The sequence below is a fragment of the Tympanuchus pallidicinctus genome, unplaced genomic scaffold (assembly GCF_026119805.1).
Source record: "Tympanuchus pallidicinctus isolate F22 unplaced genomic scaffold, pur_lepc_1.0 scaffold3, whole genome shotgun sequence".
Lineage (NCBI taxonomy): Eukaryota > Metazoa > Chordata > Aves > Galliformes > Phasianidae > Tympanuchus > Tympanuchus pallidicinctus.
The window spans coordinates 46,844,486-46,861,581 of NW_026294747.1; the positions used below are offsets into that span (position 1 = coordinate 46,844,486).

Below are 17,096 nucleotides of genomic sequence, written 5' to 3' on the forward strand. Positions count from 1 at the left end.
TGCTCTTTGAGAAAAGTCTTAATTCAGCCCAACTGCTTTGTGGAGACACCTCCTCCTAGTCTAACCATTGGCATTACTGAGCAGTGCTTCAGGTTCTATGTGGAGGAGAGGCAGCCAAGCTAAGCGAGCTTTCTGCACAAACACTGACCTATTTCTGTATTACCTAGGACCTATTTCCCAAATATGAACATCAAATTACTTTCACTTGTACAACCAGTCTCCTAGTACTTACAGCAGCACACTGCAAAATGAACCTTTCCTCTTGGATTTGACACTTGATTCAGTCAGCTTTCTATACATTTTATTTCTGGCTGTAAATCTGGAATTGCTGCCTCATTTTTAAGTCTTGCCATCAGAAGCTGCATAAGACTGTATGAGTAGGCCAGCCACAAGCAGCTGAGGTACAGCCGTCAGCTGAGCCTTGATAACTGCCTGCATACGTGCTTCAAGCAAATGTGAAACGAAAGTAGTTGCCCGAAAACAAGCTCACAGTGGATTTAAGCCACTTCCTGGGTAGTTTGAACTTGTTTGTTTTTCACATGCATCAGATCTACATGGACATGTCTCAGCAGATGGGTGGTAAGTTTAAAAGACTCCCTCTGTCAAGCTGTGAAAATTACCAGTCAGGCCTTTAAGCTGTGAGATCCCTGGGACAGGACCAGCTTCTGGTTTTGTATTTAAGTAAACTGGTACAATGAGTCTTACCCCATTATAAAGCAGCAAATTATTAAACCTGATAAGGTATATAAGCAATAATATTTTGGTTATGATTGCTGTAATACCACAAAGGTTAATTCATTAAGGTCTGAAAAACATTTGGAGATCCACATAAAAAAAAAGAGTTAAAGAAATGTAGAAGTGTTGCTTTGGTATTGTGTTATTTATCAGCTGTCTGGTTAGCATTTGTGCTCAGTCCGCAGGTTTCACATGTAAATCAAATGCAATGAGTCTATGACAACTTACAAGATTTACACAGATGGGACCTGACCAGCCCTCTGTGAAGTCACCGGAGGTGGTCTAGGTTCCCTAATGAATGCAAATAGGAGACACAAACATAAATATAATTTACTTTTATAAAATTCTTAATTGGGTTAATAAAATATCTCTGCAAAAAGCATATAGCTCATAAAAATCCAGACTCTGTGCATACCAGAGCTGATGTGGATCAGGATAATAGACACAAAGAATTGCATTACCATGTTAATACAATAGGGAAGTCTGCTACCTCTCTTTTGAATAACCTCTCATGCAAATTTTGAATGTTGACCATGACACCAAACCCTCTTAGGGCACTCAGTTGTGTTTCCCTATGCTTACAATATATTTGATTTTCAATATAAAACTGCAGACTCATCAAAAGCCCACCTTTCTGACAGCATTCAATTATTTAAATACTATACAGAGTGGCTTTTTTCCCCCCTCTGAATCTTGCATAAAGTACTTTAGGTAAGCTTACAAATAATACAGTATGAAAAGGACAAAAATCCAAGTGGGAAAAAAAAATTACAATGGCATCCTTTTTAACTAATAGTTTCCACTTTTTCCTCACCTTTGACTGGCTGTCTAAAAAGCTGCTTCCAAAATGCATTTAGGCATACAACAAAAACATATCCAAATTCTCTTCACTGTAATGATTCTATAATGTTCTTGAAGTCAAAAGCAAGTTTATTTGCAACTAGGGTCATTATCTGCCTATGTGTTAAATTATTTGGCCACATGCTAAATATTTGAGCCATGCAAAGGTTCGTTATTGTTATATACTTACAATATATTCAGTTTCTCATGCACATATTTAACAAAAGGATACTTACGAATACACAGGCTTCATGGTACTTAAAAAATGTTACAAGCAAAATCCTTGAATAATAAATCTGAAAGGGTAATCCTAACATATACATGATGTTGGCAAAGTATTTTGTGTGTCATATATGACCTCAGTTCTTAGAGAGCACAATGCCATAGAAGTGGTAAAAACCATAAAGGTACATTTCAAACATTTCCCCCTTTTGGAGACAAATGTTTACTTTATCTCATGCAACAGCGCTTGAACTAATTATACAGAGCAGTTTTCTACTTCTTCAAGTAAAAGATAAAATCAGAATTATTGTTTTACGTGCAAGAAAATTTCCAAAATGTAATATTCTGAAGCTACAACTAGTTTTAAGTGTGACACCCTGAAACAAAAAGATGACTTTTTTTTTTAAGAATTTGCATGATCTAACTTGTGCATATACCGGTTTTCTTTTGCAAAATCTAAAAGAAAATTAACAGCTCTGTAGCTTAACTTCTGTGTTATTTGCACAATGGCTCTGACAGACTAAGAGGAGTCATTAAAACTGAGACTGCATTGCATTTCTGGTTGCTGCAGCCCAGCATGCCAGAACAGTGACATTCCTGATATATGATGACTGGAATATACAGAAGTTTGCCGTGATTCACCAAAGGCAAAACACATCAGGATGTTCAAAGTGTTCAATGTATCCCTTTCATAAGCTAAAACACTCCCAGCCTCAACAGGTGTGAGACAACATCTGCTGGGGAGTGAGGTTCCCCAGGGCATCTCCTTACCTCACAGAAACTACTCCACACCCTGTGTCTGACCACAGTGGTATGGTCCTACTCCTTTTGCATGTCTTGAGGACACGACCAAAACCAGAAGTGAATGAATCATACTGCTCAGTTTCCCCTACAGATCTGTCTTGGAGCTGATTGAGGAGGAGGGAAGACCATGCCTGATTTCAGTAGGATTTGGATCAGATACCAGAACCAATACAAATTTTTAATTCAGAAGAGCTTACAGGCTAAGAAATAAATCTTTGTTGCAAGCCTATATGTAATTTGATTCCTATAGTCACGAATAGGACATAAGAAATGTGGAAATATCTATATGTGTCCCCTGCTTGAACAGCGGGTGCTGTTAGAAAGCATAATAATGTTCCGGGCTATTGATTTTACCACAGTATTTCCTTGCTTAAAGCATTTTCCACTATGAGATATTTGCACAATGCCATGGTAAATGTTCTTTTTAAGAGTTCACTGTACTCTTGTTAGAGAAGCTATGAAAACGATGTGAGTTCTCTTGCTATGCTGAGTTGCTCTTCTGGCTTGCCTGATGTGCTACCCTATTTAGATAAAGTTTAAAGAGCCAAATGGAATGTAAAAATGAAATGTAGTAAAAAATACTGCATAAGGTATTTTAGGTAACAAAGAAATTAAATAGGAAACATACTCATAGGTAGAGATTAGATTTTGACTATATTATCCTAGACCAGAAACAAACACCCAAATCAGACTTCATTTATCTTCCAAAATAAACACAGCCTAAGTCCTATAAGATGTGCTTTTTTCTTTCCTACCGCTTACCTTTCAATTAATTTATGTTTTGGCAATGCTCATTTATTTCTCTGTAGGATAATAAGGAAAAAGATGAGAGGAGGATGGGGAGACAGGAGAAAAGGAATATTTAGAACATATTCATCTTCTTTACTATTTTCAAAGTCATAATCAGCATAACTAAAACATAGATCAACTCATCATACCAAGACCCATGCTCCATTTATAGGAAAGTGGTATGACTTTTCATGACTTAGCTTGAAGCAAAACTAAGTTTGCAACTAACTGATATTGATTATATCAATTGACACAACTCTTTTTCTGGACCTGGGTTCTTAATTCCATAACTTACGACAGTAAGTAACTTACTAAATACAGTGTGAGACAGAAACTAATAAAATGTTCTAAAAATCAATCGGGCTAACTAATGGCCTTAAAAAGTAAGGTATGATGAAGCAAGGACAAATTCTGTACTTTGCATGAATATTCACCATGAGCAAGTTATGTTATGTTTGATCAAAAAAAATATATGTGTTGAAAAAGTGCCACCTAGAATGCATTGAGGCTTTGAGCTGATAGTCTATTCTAAAATGGAATATTGTTGCAAGTACAATACCATGTCTGGATAAATCTCCTCGCCTGACTTTTGGACAAGGTAGTAAGAACTAGTAGGGGTCTAGAAAAGGAATGGAATTATTTCTTCTCCACGCTATGAAGAAGAAATAACAAGCCAGAGAGAACATATGAACTGTAAGCTTTGTGGCACTAATTAAAGAGATGATGGAATCTAGATTGATTCTTATGAGCAGGTTAGATAACCATGATTAGAATGATACAATGCTATAATGTGATGGAAAATTCAGCAATGTTAGCAGAGCCCCAAGACGCAGCAAGTAAGGGAAAAAAACAAGTGCAGCAGCTATGGATGCAAAAACAAAAGGGGGGAGGAGGAAAGGGGAGAAGCTATTCACCTTCAGGAGACCTAAGGTAGGCAGACATCTCCAGCAAGATACCCTTACCTTCTTTGCCACCCTTTCAACCCTTAAATGAGGTCTGGGAAGGGGTGGATCCTGACTCCACCCCTTCCAGTCATTCAGGTACATTGCATGCACCTGAACTCTTCTGGATTGGTCCTGTCTTTCTACCAGATTCTCAATCACTGGTTTAAGCTGTTACTCTGTATTTCTGCTACAAATGGTTTAGGTACAGCTTATACCTGGGAAACAATATTTTTTGTTGTTCTCTTCCAAACTCTTTTCATATAACTGTATGTTAAAATTCCTTTTCAGTTTTAACAGAAAGAAGAAATTCTATGGAAGTCTTCTTCTATATGTATGAATACTTACAGGAACCCCTTGACAGGACCATTTTCATGGATACTGTGACAAATAAACCCCTGTTTCTTTTCTGAAAAGCAAAATCCCTTTTGTGTTCACTAGAAAACAAAGGACTGGACAATTCAGAAGCCAATATAACTGGAAAAGGAAAAGCCAGACCATTGGAGAAAATTAGCTTCAGGCATACATTTTCACTAGGTCTGCAGAGAGTTCTCTGAAAGATTTATCATCCTAAATTACCATTGGATCTACATAGGAAATAAATCTTCACAAATATCCACTTGGAATGGGTGGGGGAGAAGTTCTCTTTCCTGTTTCTGGTTGTATTCTAGTAGATTTTTTTGCAGACCATAGTTTTGCGTGTAATCAGTTCTTGACGACAGCATTTATTTTTTGGGGGGAGGGAGGTAGGAGAACATTTAAAAATGCCAAAGCCTCATTATTTTTACTTAAAATTCAAGGATTTAAAATTATTGAACCATAAATTCTGTTATGACATTTTACAAGACCTGTAATTCACGTAACACTCTCTCCTTCATTTTGTCTTCATACTGTATTTCCTAACAAGATTTCTGGAGGATCTTTTTTTTTCTTGTGCCATTTTAATGCACCATAGGAATTGCACAATTACAGAGGCATCATGAAAAATGTTTTCCAATGAAGGAATTTGCTTCAAAAATGAAAATGGAATCACTCAATATCTGAAATATAATCCCTATAAGGAATCACATCCACAGTAAAACTCTTCTCAGTCTCTGTTGTTAGGTTTCCCATTCTGCATAGAAACTATCTGGGAAAAAAAGGAAAGGAAAGGAAAGGAAAGGAAAGGAAAGGAAAGGAAAGGAAAGGAAAGGAAAGGAAAGGAAAGGAAAGGAAAGGAAAGGAAAGGAAAGGAAAGGAAAGGAAAGGAAAGGAAAGGAAAGGAAAGGAAAGGAAAGGAAAGGAAAGGAAAGGAAAGGAAAGGAAAGGAAAGGAAAGGAAAGGAAAGGAAAGGAAAGGAAAGGAAAGGAAAGGAAAGGAAAGGAAAGGAAAGGAAAGGAAAGGAAAGGAAAGGAAAGGAAAGGAAAGGAAAGGAAAGGAAAGGAAAGGAAAGGAAAGGAAAGGAAAGGAAAGGAAAGGAAAGGAAAGGAAAGGAAAGGAAAGGAAAGGAAAGGAAAGGAAAGAAAGGAAAGGAAAGGAAAGGAAAGGAAAGGAAAGGAAAGGAAAGGAAAGGAAAGGAAAGGAAAGGAAAGGAAAGGAAAGGAAAGGAAAGGAAAGGAAAGGAAAGGAAAGGAAAGGAAAGGAAAGGAAAGGAAAGGAAAAGAAAAAAAAATCTGACCCTTTTTAAACGAGATCATCAAATATCTTATCTTTTCCTTCATTGGAAACATTTGCTCAAATAAAGTGAATTTAGCATGATTCCAGAATATGAAACTTTTGAATCCATTGCAGTGCCATGGTTTATCGACCCTTAAAAGGAATTGAGTGTATTGAAATCAACTATTTCAACAGCTACTAATCCTTCACTGAATACACAAAAATAAGTTGTGATAAAATACATAAGCAGAATTATTTAAAGATTTATTTAAAATTTAAATTGGCTTTTGGATTAACTAAATTTCAAAATGAAACAAGAATCTTCCTGAAAACTGTTTGTTTTCTGTTCTGCTTAATCTGAAGATCAGAAGAAAATACTGTGTAATGGTACTTGTTTTTGTGATGCTTTTATACTTGCAATAATGCTAATGGGTTATTGGATTCCATGGTACTCCCTATGCTCCCCATTTTGCTGTTTTTGTTTGCTTGTTAGTTTTTCAGCTGCAAATTTATTGCTTAAATATAAATTGAGGCTATTCCTCACTTCAGTGAGTCCCCAAAGCTCAACAGAATCTTGCTATTGACACTGTTGATTTTTAAGAAAGACTTAGGCTGGTTGATGAAATCATAGAACAGGGCATTAAAATCTATCTAGAAAAAAGGATTTTTCAAAAGAAAATGGAAATTGTAATTATGAGGAGTATGTCCAGTGATACTAAAATTAGAAAATAGCCTGACATGCAAATTTGCTATTGCTAAGAGAGTTTAGTTGAAAGAACAAAAGAGGAATATTCTGCAGAGCTCAATAACTGTCCTCATGTGGCATGTTTAAAGGAAACAGCTGGCTCTCCAGGCATGATTTAAAAAGTCCTGGATTATATATACATTCATAGGAAGAACAAAAAGAGTAGTATGAAGAGAGCTGAGTGAAAGCTAAAAGGAGTTTAAGAGAAAATGGAAGTAGGAACTTTCAGAATGACTCTCTGACTTCAGCAGTGAGAGCATATATCTGTATATATACAGATACACACCAATGTCTAAAGAGATCTCTACTACCAATCAGCTACTGTAATGAAATCTATTTTGCATTTATTTAAAAGCTCTAGTAATTGAACATTCCAGCTACTCATCATTGTAGTAACACAAACTATCACAGAGTATATGTGTTTAGAATCACTACCACAGTTCACTTCCAGCAGTGGTTCATTGTGCTGCAATTCAAGGTGTTTTTAAGGCACACTGCAAAATGGACCTCACCAAATGAGAAGTAACAGTTTTTGTGCATGTAATAGTTGGGGGACAGGTCCTGGCTAGGCTAATCTTGATTTTGGTTCACAAGAACAATTTCTGAGGAACCTATGCCAGATCATTCTGAAGGTCAGTTCTCAAACTTCAGGTCCTTATGCTTACACAGTTTAGGTCAGCTGACACTACTTTTTCAGTTTCTTTCTTATTTTTAAATTTGCCCCCTATCTCTGGACCGAAAATTGATAGGATTTATGTGAGTTCCTTAATCCTCAGTAACTTGAAAATAGTTTAGTTGCAAGAAATGCCAGACACTCCTAACTGGGTTTGAAATATAAACTTTTAAGGCTTAGAAAAGTATCTTAATTAGGGTTAAATCTGCAACACGCAATCAGTATTTCCTGGTTGTAACAACTTTTTCATAGCTCCTAAAAATATAAATCAAATTTGATGCGGGTTATGGCAAAGATTATTTTTCAAGTTTACTAATAATCTTCTTTTTAGTTGCTACTCTGATAGCCTCCCTACAAATAAATCTGATTCACAATTAAAAATTGTCCATATTTTAGACTTTAACAGAAAGAAGGTATCCACCTATTGCCATGAAACAAGAACATAATCTGCTATGAAGCAATCGAAGCAATCATCTACTCTCCTATATTAACATCTGATGGTAGAATCCTATTTCCTACAGGAAAATCAAAATCAACTTACATGAATGTTTGAAGAAAAAGTCATGCATAACTCACTGAAGCAAAATGAATATCAGAGTCAGTGGGTTCCAAAAAGAAGAAAGGAAAAAGTAGCTATAAACTCCACAGAAAGTAGAAATATAGGCATTGTTGTACAGACCTCTAATCTCCTGTGCAGTGCTATACGTGGAGAGGGAAAAATGCCTTCCTGACCTCTCCAGGTGATCAATTTACACTCTGAAGCCTGAAAGCTGATCTGTATCTATTCCAAATTAACTGGAATAGAAAGAGGCATGAGGCTAAAACATAAAGAAATAACACTGTAGAAAGCAGAAAGTACCTTATTCATCAGTACAAGTCAGGATGTCGTTTGCTACCAAAGGAGATACCTTCCTTTCATAAATATTCCTGTGCAGATTTTAATATCAAAAGTACCTCAGAACTCTCAGTGAAAATAATCTCTGCAGGTACTGGTCGAAGCCTACTGAGATCAATAGAAATACCTCCCTCCAGTGCAGTAGACTCTGGATCAGGCCCTTTCTCTATAACAAAGGTTCCCTCCATCACAGGGCTGCAATGTCCCCTCCTTCCTGCCCCCTTGCACTACACTCAACTTCTGTTTTGAAGCCGACAGAAAAACAACAAACAACCCAGATGAACCTAACTGGAAATGTCCTTTCAGATGGGAAAAGATATGCGAAATCACATCAGCTTTACCCAGTGCTAAGATAAAATGTTATGTGACCTACAATCCAATGTACTACATTCTATGTGATCATCAAGCAGTAAAATTGTATAGCTTTTTTTTTTTTTTTTCCCCAGGTCTACTGAACTTTTGCTATTTCCAAAGTGTTAAAAATACTCCGTTTGCTAATATAAATGATTATAATTGACAGTGCATTGTCAATCTATTGCAAAGCTGATTTAATTAAGAATGCCAAGGGGCATCATTTGGGGCCAGGTATCTAAGCTGAAAGTTTTTTTGATCTCAACCTCTCCCTATAGGACCGTCCACACTGGCACCAAAGGCTGGAGGGCAAGAGAACAAAGGGAATTTTATGTGTCTGAATTCAAATTCTTTCCCTTTGAAATGAAGCGTCCAGAATGGGCAATAAAACTGTGAAAATGGATTTCTGGCCGCATTTGATGTTAAGCCTTTAGTGTCAAGAGCCAGGTCTTTTTTTCTCTCTCTTTCTTTTAGGTTTTTTGTGTTTTTTTTTTTCCTCTCCCTGAATGGTCTTGTGGGGAATTTATCCTATAAATTATTTCTTACAGTTTGTATGCATACGGTATGGCCTTGTCTCATACTTAGAATTCAAAAATAGGGTATTGTGTGTGTTTTAATTAACTTGTATTTTCAGAAAAAATGCAATGGAAAACATTGTGCTAAAGAAGTTCATGCCATGTAGGGTTTTTTTCTGTCAGCCATGTGTCAAAACTTAATGTTTATTAAGCACTTCTGTAGAAAAAGTAACTTCCACTCTGCTCTTTTTTCATATCCAGTAGTCATAATCCTTTGTGTCATCACTTCCATTCCCATAGTAGGATACTGCGATGCAACAAGAAAAGCAGAGGATTAGGCCCACTTAGAATGATCATGCAGAGGGATCTATTATAATAATGATTACAACCATTTTATCTTTAATAGCTAGCCACTGATGGAAGGGGAGAGAGGGGAGAAGAGAGACAGAGAAATGAAAGGAATCTTGGCATATTGAAATGATTCGTTCTTAAGCTTTGATTGTATATGAAAATTGATCTTTAAATATTTATTTGTAACAAAAGCAGTTGGCAATACCATATTAAAACTGGCTAAATTAATTTAAATTTTTACACACCACTTAGGCAGTACATTCTTGCTATCTGAGGAAAAAAAACATATGTGTTTCTGCATGCATGCAGTTTAGTTACAAATTATTTTTTTTTTTTACTAGGAGCACTTCATCATCCATTTCTCTGCAGACTGTGTTTTCATGAGATAATATTACAGTGACTAACAATACTTCTACCAAAGCAAGTCAAGGTGTTGTAAGGAAAATTTCAATCCGCAAGTATAAGGGAGACCCTTTCATCAGGAGCCAGTTTAATAGGTTTTCCAACAGAGAATAAAAATGTACATTTTCCTACTGACCAGTAAAGTAAAAAAAATAAAAAATAAAATAAAATATACAATTTTTCCCTTTAGTGTAATCCTGGATTTCACCATCTCTAGTCCTACATTTCTCCTCTTTCAGCCCCTCCTTTTTTTTTCTGATATCCTTTTCTTGTAGTTTTCTTTCTCCAGGCCTCCCCCAGGCTTCCTGCCATATCTCTAGACTTATTCTCTTTTCCATTGACTCTGGTTCATTCTGATCTCTTTCTTTTTGTTTTACATACCACAGTTAGTTCACTTTTTCCTCCTTTCTCACATATGTTTTCCCTGCCTTTTGTGTTTTCTTTCTGTCTGTTTCTATTCTTCTATTTTCACTATTTTTAAGCAAGCTCCTCAGTGAGTGATATATATAACTGAGCAAGTAAATAGGAGAAAAGTTACAATCAGTGCAATTAATTAAGATTCAAGAAACTTTCACTTCAGACAGTATTGATGCCAAGAGATTTACACTAATAAACTGATATGCATGTCTATCCTATCAGAATTGTGTCCAAACAGCTTTGAATAGATATGAAAATAGTTTATAAGATAGGAAATTATTTTCCCTAGTATTGCTGTAGAGGAATTCTCACTTAACAACAACTGATGCACTGAAATGAGCATCCCTACGGGTCTCTTCCAACTTGAACTCTATCAAGACTTTTTTTTGTGGTCCACATCTCAACCCAGTGGGAATGGGAGTTTATCCCAACACACAAAGAATGAGTATTGTCCTGATTTTTGACTGATATAGAGTTAATTCTCTTTGCAGTGACTGGTGTGGTACTGTGTTTTGGATTTAGGGGAAAAATGATGATAACATACTGTTTTAGCTATTACAGAGCAGTGCTTACACAGTGTCAAAGACCTTCCAGCTTCTCACTCTGCCCTGCTGGCAAGGAGGCTGGGAGAGCACAAGAACTGGGAAAGGGGACAGTCAGAACAGGTGACAGCAACTGTCTTTATCTCAATCCACAAATTTTGTTTATTTCCCAACTCCCATTCAACTGGGGAGGTGAACATGAAGTGCTGTGTGGTGCTTATCTGCCTGCCAGGTTAAACCACAAGTGCCAGTGTGATTTTCAAACAAACTATATTTTCTCTGACCTATTTAGCTCTCAAAGGAGTGCTTCTGTAAGTGTAAGTGTAACTCTAGTAGTGACCTAAAAATTATGCTTTTGTTTAATTTTAAGATGCCACATTCAGAAAACTCAAGGAACTCTTTGACACGCAGAAGATTTTTTTTAAAATTTACCAGACTGTCACTGCTTGCATTAGATTCTATGCTATTACCATGATCAGCATCCTTCTTTTCAACTTGTTTATCTAAACAGAATCAGTCAAAATCACACACACACTTAATATCAGTGTATAAAGAAGATATTGATAGATTTCATTCAGGACTTCTCTTAATTTTGGCCTGATTATTTATTTATAAATAGAAGCATACTTTGTTTCTACTTGGTCAAGGCCTCCGCTCTCTACTTTGGGTAGTAAGAAATTGCCAGACTGATTGGGCCTATGCAAATGTCCTTCTTTGTCCACCAAATTAGCACAATCTATTACTGCTAAAACTTCAATTCACTGACCATGTTCTATGAGCTTAAAGTGAAGCATACACTAAATCACTCTGTTGAAACATCATTTATACAAAATAATGAAAATTACACTAAGATAAATAAATATAGGGACTGAAAGTGGAAGGAGTTCCAACTTATATTTGTATATCTAAATTGATGCACACAGTCTTGCTAAACTATATTTATGTACATTTGCATGCACATCTACACAAAGGACATCTTTATTTTAATTCATCTGTGTTAGCAAAATATCCTGTAGTGTACCTAGTATATGTAGTATAAAATTACCACTAGTCCTAAAACTTAGAAAATTCAGAATAGGGTCAAGAAATTCCCATCTCCCTTGCTGCTTCTAGGACGGACATCCCAACTGCTATGTATACTTGAATTGATTAAACATTATTCAGATATAAAAAAAGGAAACATAACAAAACTTTTCAGGCCTAATCTTCTAGACTCATAGACACTCTGTGAAACAGGAACATGTAAGATATTACTCATGGTTGTACCAAAACCACAGCCAACATTTGCATATTACATCTGTTAGACAGGCAGTACTTGGTCCTGTCCAAGATGTGGTCAGCTTTAGAATTAAGATTTACTGAAACAAGTTTCCCAGGTTTCATTGCAGCCCAATAGCCTCAGGCTGTGATAATGTGAAATTCTGGGAATTAATTTGGATGGGGCTCAGCTACAAAATGGAGAAGAGATCTCAGGAGAAGCCAAGGTTACTGCAAAATATTTGACTTTTTCAGTTCATGGTGGTTTGCACCTTCTTGTTTCTCTGAGGCTCTGGCACATCCACAGTCTGTGGTTTCCCTGTTCTGACTGCAACAGGGCAGAAGAGATTCCTCATCACTGGTTCATTCTTCAAGGCCTCCCAAACCCACCCAGCCTGGCAGCAAGATAAGAATGGGGAACAAATGAATGAATATCAGATTATTCAATGTGAGTACATCATTCAGAGATTCCCACTGAATACAAAATTCATTGTTCAGTAGCTACGATACTCCTGTATAGATTCACCTGTATTTCAGTGATGAATGGGGATTTCTCTTAGTGCATCTTAGTGCACTATCTTATTATCTGTCACTGAAATATTTTTCTTTATGAATATTATTTGTATGCCTTCTACTTGCACCTTTTCACAGCTCACGTGTCCCAGTGTGAAACCTCAGAATTTAAGTAAATATTTCTATTTTGCTCCTCTTATGCATGAAAAGGTCATATTAAAGTAATTATAATTCTAACTCTAATTCCAACAAAGTATGATGTACAGTAAAACCACCATTTTTTAAAATTTCTTTCCGAACTTTGGGAAGCACAGAATAGTTTCCACAACCCCTCTGAATCTCCTTTAGCTTCCTATACACACTCAGATCACAAGTTCTACAATATAAAAAATGTTTAGAGGCTTTCGTTAGGTGTTTAGATTCTTAAGTCAAGATAGCATGTTAGAATCTAAGCTTTTATCATTTTAAATTAATTTTACTCCCGTAACTGCAGAGATCTTGAAAGTATGTCCTACTTATAGTGCAAACTCCAGAAGCAAAAAGAAGTAAAAATGAATATGTAAATATATATATATCCTCATCTCATGGCACCTAAAACAGGCTCAAGGTTTTGATTGTAATGTGGTTTATTTTGAGAAAAATTATGAGAGCATCCTCAAAGTTTTTAAACATAGAACTGATATGTATGGCTTCCATTCAGACACATGATAGTCACTCAGCTGCTGTAAAGTAGATTATAAAATAAAAATGCATTGCATAGTATATATTCTTTTTGTACCCTGGGTGTCACCACCTTGCAACTCAACATAAGCACTCTGAGGCCAGAGTTCAGCATCTGAGCTTTGTATTTTCTCACACAGCTCTCTCTCTCACACAAACATGCATACAACCACTGTAATCAGTATAAACTGCTTGTGCTAGGCACAACACATTGAAAGCTCAAGAACAGAAAACTGTAACACAGTTCTGACTTCCGGCAATGTAAAGCACAATATGAATCAGTTTGAAACTCTCCACAAGGCTTTAACTAGAAACTCAAATCTTAAAACTTGACTACAGATAGGAGTGTATCATGCTGTAAATGCTTTCGCTCAGCCCTAGGTTCTGCATTCACAAGTCAACCTATGAAATGACCACCTGACTGATGCGCACGAGAAATGGAGAGCAGCAAGCTTGCATGAGATGAGCCTCATCAAAAATGAACCACATATGCAAAGCCAGCATGTACATTAAGTTCACGCTGACAAGCTGCAGCTGGTTTCAGGTACACCAGTTGATGAAGTCTACCAGGATGTGGTCAACAATATAGTAAGCTACACTTAATATGACTTTCCCCACAGGCATTTGCAGCAAACCCACAGCTTTTTTGGAGGTAACTTCACTGCACAACTTTCAACCTGCTGGATAAATTGTAATGGTTATTCACTGTTGGTATAGTAGCTATTTCCATCCTTGAGCTCATGTCATTTATCTTCTTTCTTTCTTTCCTGAATGGCTGAAAGTGTAAAATAATACTTGATGATTAGTTAGGTACCTTTTGGGTATAAAACTTCAAAGAAGGTGAAGTAATGAAGAAAACATAATAATCAAAGTTTCCACCTAGATTTATTACTATTCCTATGAATATTTTTCAATTTTTAGAATGCATGACATAGAGAAAAAAAACACGTGATGCTTTCAGTTTTTAACACTCCATTTATTAACAGTAGTTCCATTCAATGCCTATAAAAATTTAGTGAAATCTATAAGCAATGAAGCTTCTTTAGCATCCAAAAGTATGCTAGAAGTTTTCAGTTTTCACAACAATCAAATGCAAGTTTCCATTTTGAATTATGATCTAATGACTAAGACACAAGAAATTTACCTCTCATACACTTCAGTAAGGACCTCACTCTGTTCTAGGCATCCTGTAAAATACAGTGGGATGTACATGACATAAATAAACAGTCACAGTCAACGTGATCTTTGTTCTTTCTCTTTATTCTGATTCATGTTTGCCTTTTACTATATCTAATTATGCATATAGGTAGAGTCATAAGTCTGCCATTCAATTATTTTGTGGTAAGACTATTCCAATGGTGGGCTGTCCTCTGTGATAAGGCACATGCCATACTCTCTCAATTAAATCAGAACAGAGCGTTTGATAAAGATGTCATAACTTTACCACACTTTACCTATTTGTGTCAATGTTTGCTAGACAAAATTTATGGAAAAACATCAATTAGACAGTTTGGGTGCCTTTGAGAGCCTCCTAGGATTCTGGGTGAAACTCATGATTAATCTGTACTGTAGCTGTTTCTTTCAAAAGTCAGGAATCTTATTTTTCTTCAGGGAGGGGAGTGGTGAAAAAGGGACTTAGATTTTAGCTCACAAGTGGCATTTTTATGGATGATTTCATAAAAAGCCACGCAAAAGGATTAAATGCAATTCTTGTCAGAGAACTGATGAGCATTTGTAAAAATAGAAAATATTTGGATTCAAATATTTGTGAAAGGTATTTAAAGCATCACAAGGCACTTTTTCAGCCAGAACTTTTTCAGTTAAGCAAGTATTCAGACTGGAGCTACTTAAGGTAAATTTAGAGATTTCCACACGTGATCCACAGATTACAGGTCTACAATTCTGTTTCTAGACCTGGAGATCCAGTGTCAACTCTGAGGTCAACCAAGTATTGAACCACACACTAGCTATTCCTTCAGTGAGGTTCAAAAAAGTCTGCGACTTCCCTCTGCTCCACAAAGCTGTCAGCAAGAACTACATACCTTCATGATTTTTGCCTCCCTCTCAGATTCGCTTTTGTTTAATCAACCTTTTCTAAACATACTAATGTACTGATCAGGCAAACAAGTAATGCAATTATTATTATTTCTTTCTCAGCAAACCAGGCTATAAACCTTAGAAAATAAGCCTCTGAGATTCTTCAAGACTTCCAGTATTAAGTGTAGTGCTGTCTCATAATGTATACAACCCCCACTGTTTAGTACAGTACAATTGATTTGTGAGAAGATTATCTAGTAATTAGTTGTTTTTTTAACAGTCATGCCATTTGACATATTAAATGTTGCGCATTACTTAAACAATAGAGTAGAAATATCAATAGTCTGGTGCCACTGGGTATGACTCTTTTCCATTAGAGTGCATATATGTGTGAGACTGAATGGTGAGTAATAGAAGACTATGTTTCTTTATGATGTATCTGATGAAGTCAGCACTAATTTCTTAAACAACAGATCTCTGGAGCTGGACAAATATATCAGGATTATATTTATCTTTCTAGGGCTCGATCAGAGGCTGATTTTCAGGTTTAATAAGAAACTGACTAGATTTTATGCTGGGAGATACCTTTACCTGGGAGATACCAAACCTTCACTACCTTTTATCTCACTGACAGGCTCAGTAGTAGTTTTCCTTACTTAGGATTCTCTGCGATGCTAATGGAAGGGTTATTTTGGGTCTCTATTGTTCATGTTTTCTCTTTTCTTTTTCTTCTTCTAGTGTTGCTGTTTATTCAATCATTTTAAGATTCTATGATTATCTTTTAAATTCTCTCCCTGTACAAAGATATATATGGAAGCATTGACTTGTCATAAGATGTTGATCTGGAGAATGATTATTAGCAATCATTACAAAAATCTGTCATTGATGATGCTGTAATAAAGTTTTGAGTCTGAAAGTACTCATTTAGACAGTTGCAATGATACATAATATCATATGTAAAAATAGAGCCTTACTTAGTAGTTCCTCACTTACTTTTGGTCTGTAGCTAACTTGATTGTAATGGACCCTAGACACAAGCTGTCCCTGGAGTCCCTAATAATGCTGTTAGGTTGTCATGGTTTCTTAGGCTGTCAGTCCTGTAACTGTTAAATATTGCTATAAGTTTAGAGAAGTGAGAAGGAAATGAACAGTACACATTTAATCTCCCTAAGTCTTCTAGATGATCATACATTTGCTTGAGGAACATTAGATTCATTGAGACCCCACCTGGTTTGGGGTAATTTCTTAAAAAATATCATATTACTGGTAGAACTTGCTTTCAATAAGGTTTCTGTATTATGGAGAAGTTATTTACAACCTTGGTGGGTTCCCCTTTGAAGTCATTTGTCTTGTTGAGAGGGGAAGTGGAGCTGGCCTTTGAAGAGTCTCATTTCATCTTGGATCTCTCACTTTGAAGTACACTTTACCCTGTGGGCATACCCTGTGGAAAATCTCTCATTGTTCATGGGTCTCCTAAGAAAATATTCCCTAGAGGCACACTTCCCTGATGAACAATTTACCTTGGAGATATGTGCAATGATGTATTTTTCATTCTTGCCAACAGCAGGCAGAGTCTAGTTATATCAAACACTCAAATTATTTTATAGAGAAAATATAGGTGATTTTAGTAGAATATATAGAGGACAGTTGCATAATGTGTACAACATCCAAATCTTGATAAACTCAACTTCCTTCCTTAATGCTACTGAAAA

At 36.2% G+C, this 17,096-nt stretch overlaps 1 long non-coding RNA gene across 1 annotated transcript; it reads left to right on the top strand.

Annotated features, from left to right (window-relative positions):
* The first annotated feature begins 466 nt into the window (after positions 1-466).
* LOC128085663 (uncharacterized) lies at positions 467-15,369 on the top strand. Its single transcript, XR_008209047.1, has 3 exons — positions 467-579; positions 10,877-10,980; positions 13,723-15,369. It is a non-coding gene; the product is annotated as an uncharacterized LOC128085663 (long non-coding RNA).
* Positions 15,370-17,096: the final 1,727 nt, after the last annotated feature.